Source organism: Petaurus breviceps, unplaced genomic scaffold, assembly GCF_028583685.1.
Source record: "Petaurus breviceps papuanus isolate PSGF00001 unplaced genomic scaffold, PetGlider_PUasm1.0 90842, whole genome shotgun sequence".
Lineage (NCBI taxonomy): Eukaryota > Metazoa > Chordata > Mammalia > Diprotodontia > Petauridae > Petaurus > Petaurus breviceps.
Window position 1 is genome coordinate 21884786 of NW_027187358.1, and position 20702 is coordinate 21905487.

Genomic DNA, 20702 nt, shown 5'->3' on the forward strand with positions numbered 1-20702 from the left:
GAGTAAGGAAGAGCTGAGTTGAAATCAGATGTCAGATACTTTCTAGGTTTATGACTTTGGACAAATCATTAACCTCTGTTTGCCTAGTTTCTTCCATTTTAAAATGAGGATAATAATAGCACCCACCTCAAAGGATTATTGTGAGGATTAAATGAAATAATGTTTATAAATAACAATGCTTAGAACAGTGCCTGGCACATAATAGGCATTTTCCCTTTCCTTCCCCCATCCCTCCTACTAGCCTAATTGCTGTTCCCCAAGTATGACATTCCATATCCATAATTTAAAAACATATTTGATTTATGAAATAATACAAGCATTTCCATAACATAGTAGAATTAAAAAAAGATGATTGTACATGAAATTGCAAATTTATTATGTACAACTTGCTATTCCTTTTAAATATATAGTAATCATGTAACTTTCTTTTTATTTTCTTTTTTCTTCCCTTCTGCCTAAGATGGCTACCATTAGATACAGTGTGTGTGTGTGTGTGTGTGTGTGTGTGTGTGTGTGTGTGTGAGAGAGAGAGAGAGAGAGAGAGAGAGAGAGAGAGAGAGAGAGAGAGAGAGAGAGAGAGAGAGAGAGAGAGAGAGAGAGATCATTCTATACAGACTTTTTATCAGTTCTTTCTCTGGATGCAGAAAGCTTCTTCCTTCATAGGTCCTTTGTACTTAATTTGGGTATTTATAATAGTCAAAATGACTTAGTGACTATAAAACATTTGGTGGGGAGAGATCCTTTTCAGTTTACCTTCCAGGTTTTCCTCAGGCATGTGGTGAGGCATCCTCCGCTCCCCACTTTCCCTGACACTATCAGTTATCAACTTACACCCTATAGTTGTATGAATAAGGTCATGAAAGAACTCATCTGGCTCCCATGTAGCTCCTTCTGGTATAATTATGGTTCTTGAAAAGAACATGGAATGTAGAGGAAGGCTTTATATAATGAATATAGGATTGACTTCTGTGATCTAATTATGCCATCCCTGAGAAGTTATATGGATTAAGGGAAACTGCTTTCTCTTTTTTTTTTCTTTCCCAGAATTGTTGTGAGGATAACATTTGTAAAGTGCTTTGCAAACTTTAAAAGTCCTATGCAAGGTGTCCCAAAAATCTTTGTGCTGTTTTAAGTGTTAGCACATACATATATGTACACACATACAGAAATTGAATAAATGCTAGTTACGATGATGATGATGTCATACTCCCCTGTTCCAAAACTCACTACTTAGAAGCTGGTAGAACTTCCAATGTATGAATGAATGGATTAAAAATATTTATTAACTACTTATTATGTGCTAAGTGTTCAGAATACAAATACAAAAGCAATGACAGCCCCTAACCTCAAGGAGCTTATAGGGAGAGGCAATTCATATACAGAAGTGGTGGCCAGAGAAAAGAATTTTATTTTGGGAAGCCACAGGAACGGAGAGTGGAGTATGACAAATCTTCTCCAGAAACAATGACAATGTTGATTTATCACAGATGATTACAATATTGATTTGGGTTTTCAGAGCAAGGTGGAAAGCTGAGGAGGAAGAGGAAAGTTGGTAAGTATATGGTGGTAGAGCAGAAAATGCCTGGTATAAGGAAGCAGCGTCCTAGAAAATTCTGAGCTGAGAATAATGTATCGTAACCCCCTTTGAGGGGGTAGTTGAGAAGTTAGCTTGGATTTAGATGACTAGAGGCATATGACCTAGTTTGATTGGAAGTAGTAGACAGGGTTAGACCCAGGGCTTTTGAAATGTTTGCTCTTACCCTTTCTTGCTCTTTTTCTTTCTGTTTGGTCACAAGGAAAAAGTATTTTACTTTTCCTCCTTTCTTTTTGGTTGAGCAGAGAAATAGGTACTTGGTTTTGCTTTCACATGAAAAAATTCTTTTTTCCTCTTTTTTTTTGCTAGGAGTGGGAAAGTCCAGATATCCTTATACCCACATAGGACTCACTGAGTCTACAACATGTGTAAATTGCAATGCATTAGTTTTTCCTTTCCAGGGATAATTGACTGTCATATTTTAAAGATTATTGTTAAGGACACTATTTACATTATATAGGAATCATAATGTAGTAAAAAAAGCTGAAGATGATATGATGGTGCACTTAGAGAACCCTAGAGAGTCAACTAAAAACTAATGGAAATAATTTCAGTGAAGTTGAAAGATATAACATAGATCCTCATAAATCATTAGCATTCCTACATATAACTCAGCCAAAAAAAGCTAGAGAAGGATAGTCCATTGAATATAATTACAGAAGCTACGAAATATTTGAGAGTGTATCTTCCAATATTCACCCAGTGACTATGTAAATCTAACCATAAAACACTCTATACAGAAATAAAGACCCAAAAACATTAATTGCTTATTGTTATATGTTGACTCAATGCAACAAAAGTTGACTACACTACCTAAATTAATTTACTTATTAATAGTTTACCAAAGTTCCAAAAGAATATTTGATAGAGCTAGAAACTGTAATAACAAAATTCTATGGAAGAACAAAAGGGTAATAATGAAAAAAAGCGAGTAGAAAGAGTTCTACCAGTATCAGACTTAAAACTGTACTACAAAGCACTAACAATGAAAACATCTTAGTATTGGTTTAAGAAAAGAAAGTTTGATCTGTAGGACAGATTAGGTATATAAAACAGAGAAGCAAGCAAACACAGTAGTATAGTGTTTGATAAACCCAAAGACCCCAGTTTCTGGGGAAAAAAACTCACTATTTGACAAAAACTATTGGACAAAATGGATATCTAGCTAGATTCCACAATGGATAAAGTCTTTAGTCAAGAGTCCGAATTCTAATTTGGCCTCACGCATTATTGTGTGATGCTGCGCCTCTGTCTCAGTTTCCTCAACTGTAAAATGGGGATAATAATAGCAGTACCTCCCAGGGGTGTTGTGAGGATTAAATGAAATAATAATTATAAAGTGCTTAATACAGTGCCTGGCATGACACAAGTTACTCTTAATACTTGCTTCCTTTCTTTTTTCCTTCTTACACATACCTATATAACTTTTTATCTCTAAGTGCTAAAACCTTTCAGAAGTGCTGATGCTGAACAGGTTTGGGATACTGCAGACTGGTTAATAGGGATATATGGGTTATATGGGTTTCTTCCCAAATTCTTTTGTTATATTCTTGCCATTCAGGATATTTTAAACACTTGTTAAAATTGCACACACAAGTGCAGAGACAATCCTTCATCTTTGTCCTTTCCAAATATTTTCCTCCCTTTTTGTGGATGCCCAAAGTTTCTATGACAGAAAAACAAAGTCCTTCAGAATTAGAGATTACAAGCTAAGGTAATATTTACAACACCTCACTTATAATATGTAATCATTCACTGTGTCAGAGGGAGGAGGGGAAAAGTGAGCATCTGAAACACAGGGAAGGAAGGAGTAACAGCTGGTGTTCTATAGTACTTCACAGAATCACAGAGTTAGAAGCATCTATCTAATTTAACCTGTACCCAAAAGTGTCCACTACAAAACATCCTACAAATAGTGAACAACAATCAACCAACAACTATTCATTATGCATATACTTATATGCCAGTGTTGTGCTAGGTGCTAGAGATACAAAACCGAAAGGGATAGTTCCTGACCTCAAGAGAAATAGAAGAATGTCCTATGGGGGATGTTGAACATGTTCACAGATAAAGAAATATAGGACATGCACAGCCTTTGCTTGAATATATATGCAGTAAGGGGGGAACCCACTACTTCTCAAGGCAGCCTGTTCCATTTTTTTGATAGCTTTAATTGTAAGGAAGTCTTATTTGATCCTTACAATAATCCTGTGAGGTAGATATCACCACCATTTTAGAGATGAGTAAAATGAGCTGAAAAATGCTTAAGTGAGCCTGCCCATAGAAGAAAACATTCAAAGCTGTGTGTCTCCTGATTCCAAGTCCAGTACCCTCTGTGCTCACTGTGTTCCTTCCTGCATGCTCAGCTTATAAATCAGATGTAATGGTAATTGACATATTTTTCTGTGGCAATCGCAAGGAGAAATGGTAATGTTCTGATCCTTTTGTTCTCCATAGGGTATGGTCAGTTTCTCTTTGTCTGTGGCCTAATGTAACCTGGCTTATTGGCATACCCTAAAGGATGAAATTGTGTATGTGCAAGTGGAAACTGCTTATGTGAAAATCTAAAGTCAACCCTGACCAAAATGTGGTTGGAAATTTTGACCAGGAACTATAAAACTGTCAAGAACTAGGGACTGATCTTGCTGCCACACCAAATAGCTTGTTACGGAAACTATTGAGAAGATAAAGAGTCATAGATTTAATTTGCTTTGTGCTCAGCATTGTTTGCTACGGGAGCATCTGGCAGAGTTAAATAGCTTTGCATTACATCATTTTTCATCTCTTGCTTTTAATTTATCATTTCCATTGATTTATTTGACACCGAAACTGGGCCCACCCTCTTCTGAGCACGTCCTGTAGAATAAAAAATGTGCATCGATATCATTCAGTGTCCTCAAGATGAAATATCTTCTTTGATTTGGTTTGGCCCTTTAGAAAAAAGGAGAGGTTTCTTTGATGCTTTTGTAGCAGATGGTTTTATTTCTCCATCCTCATGAGCAAGGGTGGGCAGCTTGTAGGCTGAAAGGATTTCAGATTTCAAGTTCTATATTGGACTTTCTATTGTTTTGTAGCTGGCATTCACAACCCTGGGTGTCTTTATTGTCTTTATATAGGCCAAGCCTGTTCCTCCTTCTGACTTGATTGCTTCCCCCCATTGTTCACCTCAGCCTCCAGAACTGGAAGCCTTGGTGTTATCTTTGACAGGCAGTGTGGTGTCATGAAAACAATACTATACCATGAAACAGGAAACCTCCGTTCAAGTCCTTATTCTGACACTTATTAGTTCATGTGCTCAGGCAAATCACTGAACCTCTCTGAACCTTGATTTCCTGACTGATAAAATATAACCATACTATTGATTCTGCTTACCTCATAGGGCTATTGTGACGATAATATTTTGTAAACTTTAAAGGACAGTATAAATGTGGGTTATTATTACTGCCTTTGAGCCTTCTCTCTGTCTCAGCTTTTATATCCAGTCCTGTCAATTCCGTCTCTGTAAGATCTTTCTTCCTCTCTTTTCTAATTCCTGCTACTCATCAGACCCTGATTAACACCCATCTACACTATTGCAGTAGCGTCTTAGTAAGTCTCTCCATTATTTTTCCTTCTCTTTTTCAAATCACCCTTCATACGTCTGTCAGACTAAAGCAGAGGTAATGAGATTTAATGGAAAGAACATGGAATGTAGTCAGGTGACCTGACTGGGTTTGAATCCAAGCTCTGATATTTATGAGTGATGTGACTATGACAAGTGACTTAATCTTTATGAGCCTCAGTTTCTTCATCAGAAAAACTGGAATAATTATAGTCAGGGGAGCTATATGACAGGGTTGATGCGAGGAAAGCACTTTGCACATCTTAAAAAGTGCCCTATAAATGTGAATTATTATTATGCACATGCCATGCATGTTAAACTTTGCTGTCTCCCTGTTGCTTTAGAGATAAAGTTCAAATACCTTTTGAGATACTTTACATTCTAATTTGCTGTCAACTCTAGTCATCTTCTTTCCGTACCCCTGCTACTGCATACTTTGAACCCACAGGCCTCCAGAGAGCTTACCTTGGAGGACTTAACTCTGCTCAGCTTTGGAACTCCTGCCCTGGGCTGGAGCAGTCCTGATAATGACCAAATTTCGCATACAATCCAGCTGTCCACAGTGGCTATCTTCTTGACATCTGTCTTGACTCTGGGCATCTTCTTCCTCTTGCCTCACCCCCTCCTCCTACATTTTTCACTTCTTCTTCTGGAAATTGTAATCAAATCAATCAAGTACTACCATGGCTTCATGAAAGAACATCTCAATTCACTTCATTCACTGTCTCTGTGACTTACCAGACTAAAACATCTTTCCCTAGACATTATATTCCTTTATATATTGTGTCTCCCTATTAGAATGTAAACATCTTGAAGGCAAGGACTCTTATTTCTATAAGTAAATGATTCTGTATTTGAATCCTTGGCAGTTAGCCTGTCAAAGATTCTTGATTCAGTCAAAGTCTTCATTCAATCAAAGGCACTTGACTGACTAAAACTCAATTTAGAAAAACGACAAAAAATCCTACTTTGCTTGCCGGTTCAGTGCTTGGTATACAGTAAGTGCTAAATAAATGCTTTTCATTCATCCATTTCATTTGTCCCTTTGTTGTAAAAGGCCCTTCACAATCTGGTGCCATCCAACCTTTTTGGACTCATTTCATACTGCTTACCTTTATATCCTGTCAAATTGGACTGCTCTCTGTTTTCTAAATAGGTTTCTTCCTTCATTCCTTTCTTCCTTTGTAAAAATAAGATTTGTATAAGGCTTTTACCTTTATATCACAGACATTTCTGGATCTATCCTGCCCCCTTCTCCTGTCCACCCAAACTAAACTTTCCTTTGTAATAAAGAAAAAACAGTTAAACAAAACAGTGACCAATCTGATAATATATGCAACATCATGGTCCTGTAGTCCTCCATCTCACTGCTAAAAAAAGGAAAATATTTCATTTCTGGTTTTCAAGGACCTAGACATAGCAATAGTAATTTATAGTTTGGCTTCATTTTTTTCCATTAATATCCTTTTAGTTGTTGAGTTTTAAAATGTTTTGGTGTTTGAGACCCCAAAATACCAACATGCCAAGTCCTACCAACTGAATTTGACTCAAGCCTTCTCTTAACCAAAGTAAAGTAAAATTTATTAAAGAGTCTCCATAATGGGTAGATTCTTAAGGAGCCTAAGTATTTGTGACTCTTGTATTGACAAGTGAGGCCAGAACAATCTGACACAGCCTGAGTCTGAGCTAGACTGAATCTGCGCATCTTCATGGAGTCAAGATGCATCTTATATACAGAAAGACTGTGGGAGGTATCTAGGGGTGGTCTAGAAGAGGAGTTTGAGGAGGGTCTTGAGGAGGAGTCTAAGGAGGATCTTGGTGGGACTGAGGTCAGACTCCAGGAATGGGATTAAGGGTGGGAAATAGCTGAAGGCTACCTGGAGATGACAGACAATGGAAGGCTAGGCTAGTTTAAGGGTAACAGATTTGGGTATAGATATTTTGATAGGATCAAGGATGGGAAGTAGCTGGACAATGGAGGGCTAGACTAGGTTAAGAGTAATGAGATTTGGGCTTATGAATAATGAAAGGCTTGTGGACTCAGGCAGATACCTCATCAAGTGGGAAGATTCAAGTAGAGTTCAAAGGAGCTCCCAGAGCCTGTACTCCATCATAGTCACTTTGAAAACTGATTTCCTAGTTCTTACTTCACTGTGTGTCAGTTAAACGAAGTCTTCCTGTGTTTCTTTAAGTTATTCATATTTATTATTTCTAACTGTACAATAATGCTCCTCTCTTTTTATTAGTAAGTTTGTTCAAACCATCCCCTAACTGATGAGTACCCACTTGGTTTCCTGTTCTTTGTTATCAAAGAGTACTGCTAATGCCCTTCACTTTCCTGTCTATACTTATACTCATGCTATTTCCTGTGCTAGAAATTTTAAAATATCTTTTTAGCTGTTGAATTCCTACCCATTTTTGACTATCCAATTCAAATGCTACCTTTCCATGAAGGTTTCCTTGGTCTCCTCCATTTGGTAACCACCTTTTCCATCTTGGATCTCACAAAACATATTTTTTTTGCACTAAAATACTTATGATGTCAGCTCCTTGAGGGCATAGACTCTAGTCTTATATAAACTTTGTATGCGCCCATTGGCCTGCTACAGTGTTCTACAGACAGTAGGTAATTACTAATTGCTGAAATGAATTGCATTGAACTCTGTAACGTTATAATTTAAGGTAATTATTTGAAGTGTTAGTTTTGGGATGGATGCCTCAGATTTGTCTCTCTTTTCTCAAGGGGCATCACAATATTCTCAAAGTGGTCTCTGAACAAAAATACTTTCCTATTATCAATTTAAGATTTTAAAAAGGTTTCTTTGGGAAGAGGAGGAAGTAGAATAAGTTAAACCTAGGCACAGTAGGATGCTGCACCTCTACAGAAACTGGGAATCACTGCTAAGAAGGAGAAAACAGAATGGTCCACATGTGTGGAAGCTCCAACATTCTCTTTTAAATGGGCCTCTCTTGTTCAAGCCCAGGAACAAAGAGAAGAGTGAAATAAATCCCTGATGATTTGTAAACAGTTTTTCTTGTTTGTATTATACATGAAGCTAAGTGGACTAGACTTGTTATCTATAGCTTTCCACAAGGATAATTAGACTTGTTCTTACAGAAGGTAAGGATGACAAATCTTGAACATGTTGTAATGAAATTTTGCCTTATTCTTCAAGAGATCTGAAATAATTATAATTTAGCATCTTTTTATTTCCTGGTCTGGAAATTTTATTTGCGTAATTTTATTGGTGTGAAAACTTTCTCCATTGATGTAGATGGGACCATTCATCTGAAACTTACAGTCTAATCCTGTTCTCTCCACTAACATTGTCCACCCCCTCCCCCAGCCTTCAGGCCCTCATCACTTGTCACTTGGACTATTCAAATAGCCTCTTAATTGGTCTCTCTGCTTCAAGTCTCTCCCAATATCAATCCATCCTCTGCATAGCAGTCACATGATTTTCTTAAAATGAGGGTCAGACCATGTTACTCTCCACTAAAAAAAAATCAAAACAAATCTCCAATAGCTCTAATTTACCTCTAGGATCAAGTATAAACTTCTCTGGTATTTGAAGCCCTGTACAGTCTGGTCCTAATGGCCCAATTTGCCTTTCCCGTTCAGCCTTATTATTACACATTATTTTGTTCTTCTTCACAGACAAGATGGTCCTGGCCTCCTTAGCATTCCTCATGCAATGCTCTTCATCTCTTCTTTTCATATGTTTGTACTGATTGTCTCCTATTTCTGGAATGCAGTGGTCCTCACTGCTTCTTAGACTCATCGTTCAAGGAATTTCTTTGCATAAATCTATTCCTGATTCCACCTCTCCCCACCCCCAACTCCCAGATAGTTGGTTTAGTCTTAGTTTACCTCTAAGATTACCTGGCATCTTATTTTTTCAAAACTGTATATGTACATGTTGTCTTCCCCAAGTAGATTATAAGTTTCTTGAGGATAGGGACTGTTTCATTTTTGTCTTTGTGTCTCCAGAGTCTGGTACAGTGCCTGGAATATAGTAGGCATAAATGCTTGTTGCTTCACTGATTAATAATAGTTAGCATTTATGCAGTTCCACGTAGGTTTGCAAAATGTTTTATAAATATTATCTCATTGGATCCTCACAACCTTGAGAAGTAGGTGCTATTATTACCCCCATTTAACCAATGAGGAAAACAAGGCAAAGAGAGGTGAAATGATTTGCCCAAGGTTATACTACTAGTCCCTCTCTGGGGCCAGATATGAGCTCAGATGTTCCTGATTCTAAGTCAAAGGCTTTGTCCACTGCACCACCTAACTACGTTTCTATTGATTTTGGCACATAAATGGCTGACTCCTAGTTGGATGACAGACTTTAAGATTTTATTTTTCTCTACCAAATCAAAGGCTTTTTCATAATCGACAAATAAGGACTAGAGTCATTCCTTTTGTTCTCTGCAACTCTCATTGCCAACAATTTTCTTTGACTATAGCAAATTTCCTAAAAGCCACCAACTAAGGCAGAGAAATACTGTGTTCTCTATCAGTGGAGGGGATATCTGTATGGATGAAATCATTGCTTCTTGAATTATTGAAATACTCTAGATGTAGATACCTGACATCAGATCCCTTCTTGAGAACAGGTTCTAATATGGGGGTATAAGCAAGGGTGTGCTGATAAATGTTAAACAACCAGCTCTCAAAAAAATCTTCATACATTTTATTTTTAAGTTTAATCTGCATTATTAAGATTTTTCTCTATCATTTTCTTAATTCTAGACAATCAACAGAGCAATAAAGCAAACATTTCTGAGGTGTAAATATTCCTATGGAAAATTTAACAATTGGCTCTCACAAACTGGTTTGGACTGGCTCTAGCACACCCCTGGGTGGGGAAGAGGGCTCAAATAAAAATGAGGAGAGGAAATGATGAAGTAAGCCTTAGATTTTCATGCCTTCCTGTCCCCTCTTTTCCTCCTTTCCCCCCTTGCCAGCTCCATATTTAGGTTCTTTTCCAGGAAAGATGCTTTGCCTGCCATGTTGAAGGAAATCCATCAAAATTTTATGGGAAAAAATCAACTAGTGTCATAATTTTTTTCAGGTTTCCAAACTCAGGAAATTTCAGCCCATAAGACTTTTTTTATTTATTTGATTTTAAGAAATGTGGAAACTGTTATACTTTTAAAAAATAGATAATACTGTCTCACAGAAAATCTTATTCCACCATCTCCGTGTTCTCTTATGGTACAGCACTCAGATTTTTTTTTCTTTTAATGTACAAGAGACACACAAACTGCTCGATAGATTTACTCAAACAAACTCGCTTAGGAAAAATAGGCACAGATTTAAGAAGACGCCAGTGATTTTTCTGAATATAGCAACTGAAGCCTTGGCTTAGCAAATGAAGAGGCACTTAGGAACCAAAAGAGCCAAGAAAATACATACAGCTGGGTCAACTCCTCTTGTTATCTGCCTTCATTAATATGGATTTTAAAATTAAATTGTATAATCATATGATCTAAAGTCTGAGGTCCAAGAAACTTCTTCCCCCTCCCTATTTCCATCATGTACAATCTTGGTACACACTGTTAATGCTATATATTTACTATGTACTCTAAACAAAACCAAGCTAGGATCCCAGACCCCTTTTAAGAATTTGACCCTGAGACATTGTAGTACACTAGCTGGAAAGTGGGAGTGACCAGTGGCTGGTGGGGCACACTCAACCCAATCATCTGTAGTCATCCTCTACTGCCTCTCCATTGACATCACAATACTGCCTGAAAATGGTGACCATTCACTGAAAAACTCCTTCCTTCATCTGAAGCCACTTTGAGATTTCCTCCTCTATTGTTGCCATACAGATGTTGGCAGATAGCTGCCGTTTCCTCTGAGGCTTATAAATGGTGGTTCTTTCATCATCCTCAAAATCATATTCTGAATAGCTATTAGGGTCTGCTATCCATAGTGACTCAGCCATAGGAAGTCTGTAATCATGGAATATAAGGCTCCATTCACACCACCTTCTAGAATATAAATCTCTCTTCCCCAAGGGAACTTGGTATATTTCTTCAGATCTCCTTCACTTTGTGTGGCTTCAGGAAAGAACTCATACTTAATGAATTCTTGATTGGTGTTTGCTATTATTTCTATCCAACTGCAGATATGAACTTTGTTCTGTACCTTGGAGGTTTACCAGATTTGTGAGTGATACAGATGTGATAGGAATGAGGCCACTGAATATCTTCTATTCCAAAGTCAGCGTGTTGATCTGCTGCATTGGGCAAAAAGGTATAAGATCTGATTTCTCTTTTGAGGCATACTTAAGATTTGATTTAGTACCTGATTTATGTTCAGTGTCTGGCACTGAGCAGTCAAATAGGTTTGCATTTGGTGTATTCTTGACTTTCAAGTGCTTCAGGACTTGACATTTTGTGGTTCAAATGAACCTCATCTTGGGACAATCTTTTAGTATTATATCAATGTGATTCCAACAAGATTTTTGAATTTCAAGACAAGAACTGCACATGATCATCTCTGATAATAGGCTGACTGTGCTCATGGACATATCAGTTGTACTTTTGCACTTCATGGCACGACTTGACTTTGGTTTGGCAACCTCTGATTCAGATACTAGTGGTACATGGGAATGTTTACTCCTGGCTCTCATTAGAGGTCTTTGAGGTGAGTCTTCATTATACTCCATTTCAAAACTCTCAGATTGGTAGCTTCCTCTCCTGTTATCCCCTGTGGCTCCATGGACATTCCCATTTGTCCTCTTGTCATTGACTGGGCTTGGAGACATATCAGTAAGGAGAATCCTAAAGGAAAGTTCTGATCCTAGGCCGCTGGGACCTTTTACAACACAGGCTCTATTGGTCAAAGACTATTCATCATTAGAACATCTGCTAGTTCTGCTATGTGGTTCCTGATACCTATTGCAGGAGCACCTGCAGGAAACTGAGTTTTCTCTATCAATGACCATTGAACCTTTAGTCTTACAAGGAGAGCAGATACATGGCTAGGATGGTTCTAGTGCTGTGGTGCTGGGCTCACCAAAGTTTCTAGTTATGACTTATAAAGTCAGGGCTTTAAGAAGCAGCATTGCATAAAGGGTAATTGCCCACAGAACCTGGACTGTTGTCACAACTGGAGAAAGCATCTTTGCTTTTCTTCTTGTTGGGCATGTCACTGGGTATTTTCATATCTGCTTTGATCTATTCACTTGCGACCTGGCAGCCTTTCTCAAAACTATTTTCCTTGATACAGATGATTTCAAATAGCCCATTTGATGAGAGGAGTTGTATTTCAAAAAGGAATCTTGCCTTTCTCACTCATTGAGAGTTGTCTGTATTCTACTGCCTCTCTGATTTTGTCTTCTTTGTCAGAGCAGTTCTGAGAATTATTCTTAGCAATGCAGGTTCCATACTCTCTTCCTCACCTTTGTTGTCTGAATCAGGAAGGGTAATTGGTATTGCTTTTGCAGCATGCTGAAAACCACTGGGTCCTGCTTGTTTTTCATCATCCTTTCTGGGTTGGTGGGTTGATTGGATTCCCACAACATCCTGGCTGTGAACTGGACCTACATTTCTATTCTATCTTTGTGAGGTAATTCTTATATTTCATTCAATGCCTCAACTACAATCTACTGATCTTTGGCCTGTCTGTCCTGGCAGATCTTGTTCTCTTCATTCTGGGAATTATTACTGGGACATTGGGGCTGATGTTTTGATGATTGTCATTTTCATTTCTGGAATTCTCCCCCCCCTCAATTTTTAATTTATTTAATTTTAGTTTTCAATATTCACTTTCATAAGTTTTAAATTTTTCTTCCTCCCCCTCCTCTCTCCCCAAGACAGCATGCGATCTGATATGAGCTCTACACATACATTTCTATTAAACACATTTTCACATTAGTCATGTTGCATAGAAGAATTATAACAAATAGGAGAAATCAAGAGAAAGAAAAAACAAAACAAAACAAAAAAGAAAATAGTCTGCTTCACTCTGCATTCCAACTTCATAGTTCTTCCTCTGGGTATGGATGGCATCTTCCATCATGAGTCCTTTGGAATTGTTTTAGGTCCTTGCATCGCTGAGAAAGGCCAAGTCTATCAAAATCAGTCATTGCACACTGTGGCGGTCATTGTACACAATGTTCTCCTGGTTCTGCTCACTTCACTCAGCATCAATTCTTATAAGTCTTTCCAGGTTTTTATGAAGTCCAGCTGTTCTTCACTTCTTATAGGACAATAGTATTCTATTACATTCATATACCACACCTCATTCATTCCCCAATCGATGAGCATCCCCTCAATTTCCAGTTCTTGGCCACCACAAAAAGAGCTGCTAGAAATATTTTTGTACATGTGGGTCCTTTTCTCATTCTTTTGATCTCTTTGGATATAGCCCTAGAAGTGGTATTGCTGGGTCAAAGGTTATACATATTTTTATAGCCCTTTGGGCATAATTCCAAATTGCTCTCCAGCATGGTTGGATCAGCTCCCAATTCCACCACATTGTTGGAATTCTTGTTGCTCACAAGGGCTGCTGAAATGCAAATCCCTGTATCTGTACTCAGACCAACATGTGCACAATCTTTGGATGATTCTTGAAACATCTGTTCTAAAGAGTTAAATTCCATGACTGGCAACAATTCAATGAACTGATGGAAAGATTCAAGTTTTATTGCATAATGTCTTCCTAAGTTACAGTCAATAAGGCCTGTCCATCTTGAATGGTCTGAGATCCAATTATTTGGATTATGTAAATGAAGACAATTATAAATGAGCAGGTATTTGATACAGGAAAAAAAAACCTCATTGATGGCCTTTATCCTGATATCTATGAAGATGCCAGGATTTTCTACATCAGCTGGGCCTCATTTCACTGAATCAGCACCCATCATTTTGCGCCACAGTACAAACTCATCTACCTATCCTAGGTGAAGGGTTTCAAACTGTGGGAATGCCAATTCTGCCATCTTTAGTGTAGAAAAGATGCCATATTTGGTTAGAGAAGGCTGTATTCTAACTTCATGTAACCTTCAAGCAGCAGTGATGATGAGGTAGCCAAAATTTACTTTGAGAACAACTCCAAAACAATAGCATTCAAAATTCAAAAACAACCTGATTACCAATTGTATCCAGCTATGTGTTGGATGAGACCTCTAAGGAAAGGAACTGAAACCAATTCGAATTTTTCCAGGTTTCAAGCAGAAGCTAATCCTGTTATCAATGGTACATACTCCAAAGAGTTGGTAGCTGCTTGACCGTTCCTCATGACAGAAGTACATACACTGATGCAAAGGAAATCTTTAAAAGACTGGGGCTTGGTGCATCTCACCCACTTCAAATACAGGTGCCTAAGCACTGGGATACAAGGAATTTCAGGAAAATTCACCCCCTACTAGATGCAAGATTTGAATTTTGGCTTCTATGGGAATTTTCAGTTTGTTTTCAGAAGGGATGGGAAAAATTCCAATATGATTATGAAACTTCCCCAAAATATAAACTTTAGGCTTATACATCCAGATGGCTTCCACCAACTCCAAATGTGAAATCTCCATGCCCAGTAAATTTGAGCAAATTTGCAAGGCTTCTAGCACATCAGGAATGTTAAAGACCTCATGGCTATGGACCATTGCCTCTCAAGGTGAATGACACAGAGCTGCTCAATGTCTGGCATCTTCTTGAGTGTTAGACAACTGAAATCATGGGGTGGAGCCAAGATGGTGGAGTAAAAGCAGTAAATGCCTACTTCCCTGAATCCCTCCAAATACCTGTAAAAATGACTCTAAACAAATTCTAGAACTGCAGAACCCACAAAATGATGTAGTGAAGCAAGCCTCCAGTCAAAGACAGCCCGGAAGGTTGACAGGAAGGGTCTGTCACAGCAGGCTGGAAGTGGAATGCAGTCCACTGTGGGCTGCACCTGCATAGATGGCGTAGGCAGAACCAGAGCAGGTCTCAGGGGACTGAATTGCTGGCAGCTGTGATGGTTTCCAAACTTTTCAGCCCACAAATGCCAAAGACAGCATAGAAAGTCAGTGGGAAAACTCTGTTGGACCTGATTGAGAGAGGAGTGTGGTCTGGCCCCAGCCCAGAGATGGTAGCAGAAGCAGTAGCACCAGCAGCAGTAGCAGTAGGGGTGGCTGCTTCTGGAGCTCCCAGCCACAGATGGTGTGGGGATTGAGCGGCTGACCAGAGGGCAATTGCAGGGATCTCTTTGCTGGCACTGAGGCAGGATTCTCTTGTTTTGCCCTGCTTCAATCTTGGTCATAGTCCTAGGTAGAGGTCCTGGGTTGAGGAAGAGTGCTGGTTTGGTGGAGTTTGTGGTGCAGTGGACAGGGAATCCTCCTCACAGTTCCAAGACAGAAAAGAGTGCTTGTGGTCACTCACAGTCCAGAGCACAGGTCAGGAAAGGAGTAAACACCTCTCCTTTGATCATGCCACCTGGGAAGAACTAAAAATTTACAGGCCCCTAAAAGTATCTTTGAAAACAGTTGCACAAAACTCCTGAAGTTTGGAACAGTATACCACCCTTCCCCCACTGGAAACAGTCCTACCTTGACAAAGAGTTAGAAAGTCAAGTATTTGGCTGGGAAAATGGACAGACAGTATAAAAAACTCAGACTATAGTTATCTGGGATCAGTAAAGTCAGCTAGCATGTATTCCCACAAGTGGCCTGCACAGGGATCTACAATTTTCACTACTCTCAGATACTGTGTCATTGCCTCCTTCAGTTTTTGGGAAAGGCATTCCATACATGACATCCTACAGAGGGAGATGCGTAAAGATATGGTAGAGTACTTCATGCAAAAGCTGCATCATGTAATCTTTTGTTTCGTCTGATTTTGTCACTTCAGGGCTTTCCCTCCTTGTGAGACACACTTTCACAGTTTTCTTCATGAGCTCATCCTTGTGATGACTCCAGGGGAAAATGACCGATTGCAACTTGGTTGGTTACTTGAGTTCAAAATTGCAGTCACCTGTAGCCACAGCCAAGGCTGTGGTGTTGGCCCGCTGGAAGACCAAGTTCTGGTTGTGGGGGAAACTAGGACAACAGCAACAAAAACAAGGGTTCTCTACATAGAGAGAAGGATTTCCAGAACAAGTGATGTGAATTAAACCTTGTCACACATACTTCTTACATGTGGGTCTCACTACCATTATGATCTAAGCTTATGCCTACTCCTCCCATGGATGCTGTGTGTACTTGTGGGAAGCAGAGAACCAGGTTTTTTTTTTTTTTAAAAGCCCATTGTGTTTTAAATAGAAATACTAGACTAGCCTTTAAACCCTCATCATTCTAAATTTCATTGGATGGCTGATAATAGAACCAAACCAAGCCTCTGTGACTCACTGTTTAGATTTCGATGACTTAGAACAAGTATAAATAGCAATTGTTTTCTGTTAAGGCTAGAAACTCTAAGGGTTTTGATAGCTTTGCAATGGTAAATTGGGCCACATTTTGTCTCAGTTCTTATCTGGCCCTTATTCATCGAATGGGTATGACCTCAGAGAAGCTGAGACCTGGGAAAGATCTTAATTTAGAAAGGCCAAAGTCACCTACTGCATTCTGGGCCATCATCAGTTGTCTTGACTTTTGTCATTGGCCTCTGGAGTAGAGGGTAAGGCTGATGAGCTGAGCTCTGTCTCACTCAAATTCAATTCACGAAATCACCCTCAGTGATCCTCTTCTAGAACAAAGGATGAACAACAATGACAACGGAGGAGACATGGGCTCAGAAGAGGTGCAGCTGCCATGGCTGGACCTAGGCTGGAACCTCAGGAAACTGTGCTTCCATGGTTGTAATTTTTAGTATCGTGGAAATGTTTTTTAATGAATTTTCTTAGAAAACATAAGCCACAATAATGAAGGTTACTATTATTGGACTCTGGGGAATAGTATGGAAATTTTTATCATAGAAAGGTAGCTAGCTACTTGATTAAGTCTCCCCAGACTCCTTTACAACTAAATAATGGACCTGATATTTTGTTTGTTGGTTTGTTTGTTTTACACAGCTAAGATGATATATATATATATATATCTCACAAACTGGGAAAACTTACAAAAAAACCAGTATACTCAAAACACATCTCCTTTCGTCCCCTTGAATTCTGACAGCTTTGATGCAGGCAGAAGTTGGACTCCCCCCAGTTAGAGCCCAACCTATGTTTATGCAGCCTTCTTTAAATGCTTTCAAAAATGGAAAGTATTCCCTGAGAACCGTTAAAGTTCTATCAAGCCTAGCTACAGAGCTGTAAGAATTAGGCTCATGGTTGTCATGCCCTAGTTTGGTGATCTTTCTATTGGTCAACTGCTCAGTTCTCAAGAAGGCATTAAAATCTGTTGCTGAGATTTTGATGGAAAATTTTTTCTAATTAGGCTGGCAATATTTGGTGTATACTTCTCCATAATAAGATAAACAAAAAAACTATTTCATTTGATTATTTTACCAGGTAAATTTTACCTTTCCTTGTTATAGATAAGGCCTTATGGCAATGTTTTTTTCACTTCATGCTCATAACTGAATCAGTCAGTGTTTGTGGAATTCTCTATTTTTGACTTTTGGAGGGCATTTGGCATTAAGTAACTTGCCCAAGATTACACAGCTAGTTTATTTTTGTGTGGGTGTTAAGTGTCTTAGGCAGGAACCAAACTCAGGTCCTCCTGATTCCGGGCCGGTGCTTTACTCACTGCGCCACCTAGCCGCCCCAAGTTTGTGGAATTCTTAAGGCCACATATCTTCTACCTTGACTTTTATATTTGGAACAGTACCAGGTATTTTTTTTTCCTAGGGGCAATTCTAACTGGTAGGGAAAGGACATGTGACATATATTAGAATGTAACTTTTAAAGATTTCTTTTTCTTTTATTTTCTTTTTTTGTTTGCCCTGTTTCTAAAACTCAAATATTTAGATAATCACTTAGATACTTAGACCCAAATATCTTCTAGCTAAAGCAATCACTCTCTTTTTAAAAACGAACACGTATTTATTTATCTCTCCTAGCTACTCCCCATTTAAAATAAAAAAAGAAAAAGAAAACCCTTGTAACAAATATGTTCCTATGTTGTCCATCTCTAAAAATGCACAACTCTGCAGTAGCATAGTTCATTATCAGCCCTATGGAATCCTGGTTGGTCACTGCATGGTTTAGAATTCTTAAGTCTTTCAAAGTCGTTTTATTTGCAATGCTTTTTTTTTTATTCTACAGATTGTTCTCTTCTCCTTGCTCACTTTGTTCTGCATCAGTTCATAAATCTTCCCAGGTTTTTATGAATCCGCTCCTTTCATCTTTTCTTTTGGCATAATAGTATTCCATTATATTCACATGACATAATTTGTTCAACCATTCCCTAAATGATAGGCATCCTGTTAATTTCCCAATTTTTACCACCACAAAAAGAACTAAAAAGTTGTTTTCAGCCTCTGGGCCTCAGAAGCCTGCAGCATCAGAGAGTTTTTTGTAAAAGGTCTGAAAATCCATACCTACATTGGCATTTTGTATGCTGAATAAATGTCTCAAATATGGCTTACTTTTTTTTTCTTTTGCTTTTTGGAGGGCAGTTGGGGTTAAGTGACTTGCCCAAGGTCACAAGGCTAGTTTTTGTGTTAAATGTCTCAGGCTGGATTTGAATTCAGGTTCTCCTGACTCCAAGGCTGGTGCTTTATTCACTGCACCACCTAGCCACCCCATATGGCTTACTTTTAAAAAATATGCTTAGATGATATTGGAGTTAATAAATATAAATTCATTTAAAAACATTATTAAAATCTTAGTAGTTTTTTGTTATATATTTTCTCAATTAATGAATGTTAACAGTACAATTATTATCCTGTGTGGGTCTACAGAACTTTTTTGATATTAAAAAGGGATCCTAACAGGACTCACTGATCTAAAATTATACTAATTGTTGTACCTGAAAGCAAATACCAAAGTAGATGCTGCAATGAAATTGGGTCTGAGGGCCTTTTCTATGAAGTTTATCCTAAAATGCTCCTATTCTTATATCTAGAGATTTGTCATATGGAGTTTTCATATCTGGAGATATCTCAGTTCTTATATCTGGAGATAACAGAGCTCAGCTTTGTTTGGGATCACACTACAATTGTTAACAGTCACAAAGGCCTCAGGGAAACAATGAAGTCATGCTCTAAGAAGTCTCAGGATTATTTAGGTGGGTGTCCATGCATGTGCTAGATGGGACCATTTGTGGGTAATTCCACTTGGGGTCAGGGGGAAGTCATTTTACTTAGAGTATAAATTACAAGCCCTGCAGACTATTATTGCTGCTGAGTGAAGTTGACTAATGAATCTTCGCATAGATAAAATATAGAAGATGGCAGTTAGCTTCTGTACAGCAGCAGAATTTGGATTGATATGAGGAAATCATTCTGTAAGCCATAGTGTACTATGGAAATAGGGTGTATTTTAAATTTTTAGTTCTTTCCAAAAGCTTCCTTCTATCTATCTGTACTGTCTTTTCATTATTATTCAGTTACTTCTTTAAGTAATAGAAGACCGACTGTCTTTTTTGAGGTAGGAATGAGTCACCTGGAGGGGCTTCCTGTAGGGGTGGTTTGTCTTATTGGACATGAATACACAGAAGTAGGGAACTAACTTTCTACTTATCTTTGAATTTGAAAGTGGGGAGGATGATAAAAGGAAGAAATATGAAACAAAGGAATTGGGTTTCAAAATAAAATGGGAAATCAGAGTCTGATCTTTACTCCCATGGACTACTCTTTTCACCTGGGGTAAAGAATAGCTATCCTCATTGTCTAGCCCTCTGGCCACCACAGTATGGCATAATGGATAGAGGGCCCATCTTGGGGCATGAAGAGATGAGCTCAAGTCTTAATTCTGATGAACATTAGTTGTGATAACATGGGTAATCTACTTCTCAGACAACTCTTTAAAGTCTAAGATACAGATGATTAGTTGATCTGTGTTGGTGGAGGGAGTTTCCATGCTGGGAGTTACCCAACCTCATGATCATTTGTTTGTTGTTTGTCCTTTGTTCTCAAAGAGGACTATGACATCAGGAAGGTGATGTCATGACTTGCAAGTGAATTGGATTTAAGCAAGGGAGGGTTGCATGAAGCCACCAGCCTCACTTTCTCCTCTGGAACCATCTGTGTCCAGTGGTAAGACATAGATCAGAATGACTGAAGATGGCCCCAGATGCAATGGGAGACCTGGGCCTTTTTAAGCAAAGTTCTTTCCCAGGTCTCAGTTTGTTTGAGGCAATGTCCACTTAGTGATTAAGTCTAGGTTAGAAATGAGGCAAAGAATGGCCTCTTTCACCTAGTTAAAAAACACACACACATAGCACAAAACAAAACAAACCATAATCAATCTGGGACGGGAAGACCCTCAGGGTTTCTGGCCAAAACAAAGACAATTGCTATTTACAGTCACTCTGAGTCATCAGATTCCTTCCTTCCTTTCTTCTTTCCTTCCTTCCTTCCTTCCTTCCTTCCTTCCTTCCTTCCTTCCTTCCTTCCTTCCTTCCTTCCCTT

At 38.6% G+C, this 20702-nt stretch overlaps 1 pseudogene; it reads right to left on the reverse strand.

Moving 5' to 3' along the window:
- Positions 1-10776: 10776 nt before the first annotated feature.
- LOC138148957 (F-box only protein 38-like) lies at positions 10777-16263 on the reverse strand (annotated as a pseudogene).
- Between the last annotated feature and the right edge of the window lie 4439 nt (positions 16264-20702).